Source organism: Oryzias latipes, chromosome 11, assembly GCF_002234675.1.
Source record: "Oryzias latipes chromosome 11, ASM223467v1".
Classification (NCBI taxonomy): domain Eukaryota; kingdom Metazoa; phylum Chordata; class Actinopteri; order Beloniformes; family Adrianichthyidae; genus Oryzias; species Oryzias latipes.
The window spans coordinates 27,055,293-27,063,428 of record NC_019869.2 but is presented as its reverse complement, the minus strand read 5'-3'; positions in this window follow the sequence as shown (position 1 = coordinate 27,063,428).

Sequence of the window (8,136 nt, the reverse complement as noted above, 5' to 3'; positions counted from 1 at the left end):
AGGCTTTTCCTAACCCGTTGGTGATGCTGGATTTTTTCATGCTGCTTTTAACGATTGCTTTTAACTTGAAAGCTGCATCATATTGTAGTGGCGATCATGTGCACGTTGGGTCTAATGGCACCAAAGGATTCTGGGATGCGGCTGGGCATGCGTGTTTCTTTTTGTTGAACCATGACTGAAGTGTCTAAGACCTGAAGTCAAGGCCATGCTGTTTGGCTGCTTAGAGGTGTGTTGAAAAATAAATGACTTTATGCTTGGAGTTGGATTAACCATCCAACCCTGCTCTGAGACCGAAAGTATGTTCATGGCGGCCGCCAAATAAATCCATAAATTAGCCGCGTCGCTGAATAAGCCGCAGGGCTGTGAGCGCAGGTCAAAAGTAGCGGCTTATAGTCCGGAAATTACGGTGTTTGAGAAAACAAACAGGCCATTCCTTGACTGTATTGATGTGAAAGCATCTGTATAGAAGTGCATGAAAGATTTTATTTAGTCACTTTTTTGCTCTTTCATCTTAAAACTCCCTTTGCATTGATCATTACTGGACTTTGCTGAACCATTTTTGATGTGCCAGCCTAATCTTATATGGAACTGGTATCTACTTGCCATGGTTCTCTCCAGCTTTTCTCGTTTGTGTTATTACACTGTAAAACAAAACTTAACATTTTTACATAAAAACACGAGTTTAAGCGCTGCCTTAAAATTTAAGTCAAGGTAACAAACTTGATTTGTTTTAACTTACCCCTTTGTTGTGTTAAATTGAGACATTTTGTTTTACCAAATCACTGGTGTTTCATTCTGATATAGATTTGAAAGTCATGTAAACTTCTTTTGACTTCTTTTGAAAAGAACTCACGTATTTATTTGACTAGACCTAAAGAAGATTTAAAATAATTAAAAATTAGAACTACAACAGATGAACACCAAGTTTCGTCCATTCACGCATCCATTTTGTTAACCTGCTGCATCATTTTTTGGGCTGCCTGAGGTTAACCGGAAGGCAGGGTACACCCTGGACAGGTTACACGTTTTCTGTAGGGCCACACAGTCACACACACCAACAAACCTAATGTACTGTAATGTACACTGATCAATCAACTTATGAAGCATGTTTTTGGAAACATGGGTGAAAAGTACATACAAACGTAGAGAAAGGTCCTGGGTGGGAATTTAACCAGAGCCTTGTCACGGTAAGGCAAGAGTGCTAACCACTGCTCCACCTGCAGCCCATGGAAATTGGAAGGGCCAAAATCAGATTGTACTTAGAATCTTATATAATACCTTTAATTTAGTTGAGACATATTTTACTTTGAAATTACACAAGTAATAAGACTAAGAGCTTGTTCAGTTGAATTACAATAATACATTAAAACAACAAAAATATCTAAATCCAATTTACAGTGTAGGTTTAGTGCTCTGTATGATTTCTCTCTGTTTTTTCTCTGTATGTGCTCAAGCACAAGACAAGACTACAATTTGATTTATCTCAGAATACTGCACAGGCCTGCTGTGATGAGACTTCCTACAACCAGCAGAACATGACCAATGAAGCTCTAAGGGACTTCTTGAACTCTACCAACTCGATTAGGCTTGTTGATGGTCCAGACAGTGACCTGGATGGCACAGGCTCACATAGTCAGAGTCTCTGACTTAATAATTTCTGTACAGAAGTTGTGGTTCTGGTCAAAGCAGTATACTGTTTTCCAAACAACAAACTCTGGATCACAAACAACATCAAAAGTCTCCGAAATTCAAAGAAGGAGGCTTTTAAGGCCAGTGACTGGGAAAGAGTCAGCCCCTATTCATCCACTCCTACAAGCGGCTGCTCCACCTCTGCTGGAGGGGTTTTTCATGAATGCTACCTTTCTGTGGATGAGCTGTTTTGCTGCAGGTCCTGATGGCATAGCGCCTTAGGGGCTCAAAGATTGTGCCTCTGAGCTAGCGTGGCCCCTGAAGACTTTGTTTAATCGAAGTCACCAAACAGGTCAAGTTCCTGTCCCGTGGAAAACTGTACGCCTTGTGCCCTTTTCTGAAGTGGGCAAACCGACTGGGTTCAGGGGCCTGTGGCTCTCCTGCGGTTATGAAGGCCTTTGAGAGGCTCATCTTACAGTTCATTGGGTCACAGGTCCACCAGGTACTGGATCCATTGCAGTTTACCTATCATGAGAGCATAGGGATGGAGGACACCATCCTGTACACTGGATCATGTATTTTATTGCACAATCCTGGGTGTTGAGTACACGTCAGGTTTTTTTATTTCTTAAGCGCATTTCATACCATCTACCCAACAATACTGGGTGGGAAGCTTAAGACATATGGTGTGGATCCTGTTCTTCTTTCATGGATTGAAAACTATTCAATGTCAGGCTGGGGGCTACAACATCGGACACTGTAATAAACATTGGAGCTCCTCAGGGTACAGTTATCTACATTTCTATTCACTGCAAAACTGATGTCTCGTTCAAGTCTCCATCTTGCCATGTACAAAGGTACCCTGATGACACAGCAATAGTGGCCTGTATGAGGAGAAGAGTAAGGAAGAGTACAACAAGATACCTGGAAAAAGCCTTTGACTGACTGGTGTAACTGTAATGGTCTCATTTTAAACACATCAAAAACTAAAGAGATAATGGTGGATTTTAGAAGGAAAAAAAAAAACCTTCCCATCTGCCTGCTAATATACACTTATTACCAAATCCATATGATCAGAATCAGGTGGCCTAATTACTTGGTCTGCCCACAGGTGTATAAAATCAAAGTGTATAAAGTCAGGCAAGCAGACGTCTTTCACAAACATTTGTAAAAGAACGGGCCGGGGGATGATATGTGAGGTCCTCCCCAACAAGAAATGAGATCCAGGTCCAATCCAAAAAACAGGGTACGAGTCAAGTTAAAGAGGGCCGATTTAAAAAAAGAAAAAGTATATACAGGACAGGGCAATGGGCAAAACTCACTCAGACAAGGCAAGAAACAGAGAGGAAATATTCCCTCAGGCTGGAGAAAAAGCCAAATTTGCTTTCTGGCACCAGATGGAGGACCAAGAGGAGCTTAAATAGGAGGAGACACAGGTGAAGTGAGTCAGGCAATTAGGTGACTGGAGAGCAGAGTGCAGGGGAAGAGCTGCTGCACATGACACAGTAATCAGCTGGACAAATTGATCAGGAAGTGTGCATCAGTGCTGGGGAAGGGGGTTCATTCTGTGGGGTATCTGATGGAGGACAGGATGAAGGCTAACCTCATCAACACAGGTCACCCACTTCACAAGACCCTGTCCTCTGAAGGCTGATGTCCACTGGTCCATTTGTGTTGCATCTACGTTGTGTTGTGTTGACACAAAAAAATAGAACATCCATTTATCAGTGTTTGCATTTCCTCCGTAAAGTCTGCGTTCCATATCCGTCCCCTCGCACCCTAACACAAGCTTCACACAGCAGTTCTATTTTCAGTCTGTTGACACGTCAAATGCGCAGCAAAAAGCCGGGGAGCTGGAAACAGGTCCAAGTTTCAAAATAAAAATGTATATAAACGGTATTTTCATAATTGCAGTGACTTGCTCACACGATAACACACGTTAACACCGCAGAACACATCACGGTCGAGGAATGTTTACTTGTGGAGGTTCAAAAACACAACATCATATATGACACAAAACATGAATTTTACAAGGACTTAGTTAAGGAGAGGGCATGGGGTTTGATCATTTAAGTGTTGGAGGAGTGTAGAAAGTGGGACGAACTACCTAACATGGGGGTAACAGGACAAACACTCCTCTAGGAGATAGAGGGGAGGGGGACGGACCGGAGACACAACTGAGTTGACATACACCAAAATGACCAAAATTATTGGGCAGAAACCAGTGGATCATTCATTTAAAATTATTTTCAGTCTTACAACACTAGTGACGCCTTCAATATCAGAGAAATTTATTTTCAACAAAAGTTTTTCTTCTAATGAATTTTTTGTTGATCTAAGGAACAATGAAGAGCATTTTACATTTCTTAAACAATTTCATTTCATTTTTAGGCCTCTTTTTCTGATGTCATGGACTTTATATTGAATGCATTTTTTGGAGGGGGGGGGTGATCGTCTGTCACCTACGTCATCTCTTGCGGTGGGTCTCTTCAAAATTCCCAACAGTGGGGGAGCCTGGTCGGCCCATGTTTACAACGTTCTTGTGGGCCGCCTCCTCTTGGGCAGGAGGGAGTGGCTCCTTCCTGCTCTCTGTTAGACTTCCCAGAGGTGGGTGGTTGCCTGGACTGTGGGGCTGGTCTCCCTTTGGGGGCCCTGGTTCGTGCCTGGGTGTTGAAGGAATTTATTGTCATTCGACTGCTGATCAAAACTGTGACTTAATGCTGTTTGACCCCCACATCCTCTTTGACCTAATGTGCTTGACTTCTGAAGGAGTTATGCTCAGTATGCAAAAACCAAACAAGTGTCTGGAAAGTATCCAATGATGATTGAAAGTATACCTGCTCTATGCAGGAACTTTGCACTACCCTGTTTTTACCTTTTATGAAACTACAACAAGCTTTGAAGCAACAAGTTTACCGATAACTATTGATCAACTCAAACCAAATAAAGAAAGGAGGGCGAGCAGACAATCCTCAGAGTAGTTAGGCAGATATAAACTGGGTGTTTGTCTGTCTTTTGCTCTCCTCGCGACAAATAGTACTGGAGTCCCGACTGTCTGTTAATACCGTCTTGTGTTTTCAAAAATAACCTTGACACTGGGGTTGGGGTAAGGGGATGCTCAGAGCTCCTGGGTGGTGCTGGGCTGCTTCTCCGGGGTTGGGGTACTCTCGTTGGAGAGGCTTTACTGGGCCCCCGGTGTGGCAAAAGGGCTGTTCTCTGGCTAGGCTGGCGCATGAGCTCTCCATGCCCTAGTACTCCCCCTGCTCTCTGGTGCTGGGGACCCTTTGGCAGCCCTCCCGGCACTGGTTTGGGTGACCGTTGTTGGGTTGCCTGTGGATTCCCTTGATCTGCTATCCTGCAGAAGTGCCTGGGGAGCCCTGGCGGCAACTGCTGCCTCACCTTCAGAGGTAGGTTTTTGTGTGAGAGTGACTGGGCACTTTCCCTCTTTTCACATTTTATCATCCTCCATAGCAGAACATAAACACTCACCTGAGCACAGGTGTCAGCTCACCTCTCCTCTAATAGTATGCGTGACAGAATATGCTTTACACGTGTGTGTTTGTATGCATAAGTATGTGTGTGTGAGCTGTTGTTGTATTGTGTACATGTTGACATGTTTGCGTGTGATGATTTTTGGAGCCAGCAGGTTTGTTTGTAATATGTGACTGTTTGTGTGGATAGGCCCTGCCCTTTGGACTAACATCTACACCTGACAGGAATGATGAAAAACCTCCAGCAACTGCTTGCTTTGTGATTCTACAACCCCCCCCCCCCACCCCCACCCCCACCCCTCCCACACACACACACTTCTTTAATCATCCTCCAACTTCTTCAACATCCTTTTTCCCCTTTCTTTTGTACCCTTGTCCCCTGTCTCTAATATTCCATTGACCCCTTTTTGCTTCTCTTTTCCGTCAGGTCCAACACATGTATGCAGACATTGTTAACAAATAAAGTTTAGCCTCAAATTTGAAAGGGGTTTATCCAAATATAAACCTTGTGTGTCACCACAGCAAATCAATAGATGTAGATGTTGTAAAGGCGATCTGCTGCAGTTCAAACTTTGCATCTATAGGCACCTTAGTACCAGTTGAGCATTGTTCCAATACCACAGCCTACCTGAGTATTGATGCTGACCATGTCCATCACTTTCTGACCACAGTGTACCATCTTCTAAAGGCTACTTCCAGCAGGAAAAGGCTCCATGTCCTAAAGCTTTATATATATATATATATATATATATATATATATATATATATATATATATATATATATATATATATGTATATATATATATATATGTGTGTGTTTTTGTGTATCAATATAAGCTTCTGATCTGATATGAATTCTGAACTCTTTATGTTTCTTCCCTTAAATAACTTTTCATTGTAGACATATTTAAAAAATCTGTACTAACTGCAGTCTGTTCTTCAGACAGAAAATGTCCTAAAATCTTTTTTTTTAATATATTAAGATCAATAAGTAATTACAGCTGTAAGTGTTTTGGGTTCATTTGATTATGTATAAAGTCGGAAGCTTTTTCTTTGTCTGACTTGTTTTATTTTGTCTATTTTTTGTGTACACATGAACGTGTGTCACATTGTAATCCGCCACCTGCAGGGTGCAAAAAGGGGTTATGGGTAATGTGGAAACTGCTGTTTGATTGATTAGCCAATCAGAGCTGCACAAAGAATTTCATTAACAAAAGACAGAAATCAGCAATCATCCACACCCGCTCACTCATCAACACTTGTCAGTGTACTGGCACACACATCATGGAAAACACTCACTTATTCACACCTGTGAGCACCCCACCACCACCACAGCACACATCAGCACAGGAAGGTGGTGCTTGACATCAGTGGCCCTGTGTTATCATAACGTCAGCAGTAATACTGGGGCCATTCCATCAGAAAGCAGTTGGCGTAACAGGTTGACTTGTAGGAGAAATCGCTCTTGCTGAACCAAAAGTGAGGGAGCATTGATTCTTTCCTTGAACGCTTGGCCTGCTTCTCAATCACCCTGCCACTGATGAAGAGTGGAGCTATTTGATGGGGAAGGGAAAAGGAGAGAAAATCCGGCAGCAGAATTAGTTTTTTTGAGTAAATTAGTTTTAATGCCCCTTGAGGCCTCTGCTTCGTTTTGATCTCCATGCCTTTAAAAAGGAGGACAGATGCTGGAACACACAGAGCCACAGCAGCACACAAAGCCTGGTAATGGGCTATATTTTTTCATTAGGGAGACAGGACGGTTATTTATGCAAGAGTGTGTTCAAAAGCTTTGTCATTATTGACTGAAATAATACGATATGTAGACGCAGACATTATTTGCATCCCTGAGCAAAGTTATTGTTATTGGGAAAGGGGGATAATGCGATTATGATGGTCTTATAAACACTGCCTGAGGCAAGACACAGTCTGAGAGCTTCTGTGTATGTCTCTGTGAGGGGGGGGGGGGGGGGTGCATCTGTGTGAGCACTGCCATCTCCCCGGCACGCCTTTGTCTAATTGGCTGTTTCTACCCCTGGAATCCATTTTATGGTTACCAAGGTTACAGCTTCCATTGTCTCCATTGTTGCATTGTCAGAAACATGTCAGCTAGCACACATGTGAGTAAACCACATGTAAAAATTGGGGGATGTGGCACACGTACAAGTGTTTCAATTCTGGTTAATTAGCTCCATCTATTAGCAGTATATCTACTAATTAAGGCTGAGCAAAGTCAAGAATTAAAGGAGGCTATCTACGTGAGCCATGAACGCCTGAATGTGGACATTCAGAGACAGATGGTTGCAGTGAGGATCAAGGAAGGTCAATGCAATTCTTTTAGTGTTAAAAAAAAGACTAAAGGTACCAAAGCAAGTTTTTAGGACATTCAGACATAGAAGCAGGAAATTGACGACAGGGAATGATGTGGATGGCTGAAAAAATACTCTTTCACCAAATGTTAAGGCTCTTTAAATGTTCACCATATTGTGCCACCTCTGCTGAAAAAGGGTGACCTCATGCAGCTGCCAGCAGAAAAAGTACCTCCAGAAGAAAAGGTGAACTCAGCGGGACAAGAAAAGGCAAGATTTCACATTTTAGTCAGGCATTCTTCACTTGTGTTTGCGGAGAGAGCCGAGGTCTCAGAGTTGGCTTTTAAGACGTTATGCTTGAAATTCTGATGTTGATAAATGGAATGGAGACTCGCTGGGGAGCTTTTCTGTCCACGGACCCCTCACCCCCCTTCACAGTCTCACCTTCCGACGTTGGATGAATGAAAAAAACAGAGCGAATGACGGAGGGACAGAACAGCACTGATCCAAAATACTGCAACGACGGAATGAGAGGAAGCAATACAAACAGTTTGGACCAGAGTTCCTCTGATTTTTAGTCCACTCATTAATATTGTCCATAGTTCAGATTAAAAATATCTGCAAAAATCCTTCAACATCACATTACAATCTGGAGGATGGCTTTTAATGATCCCAATCACATCAATATAATGTGCTAAAAGTCAGAGGCT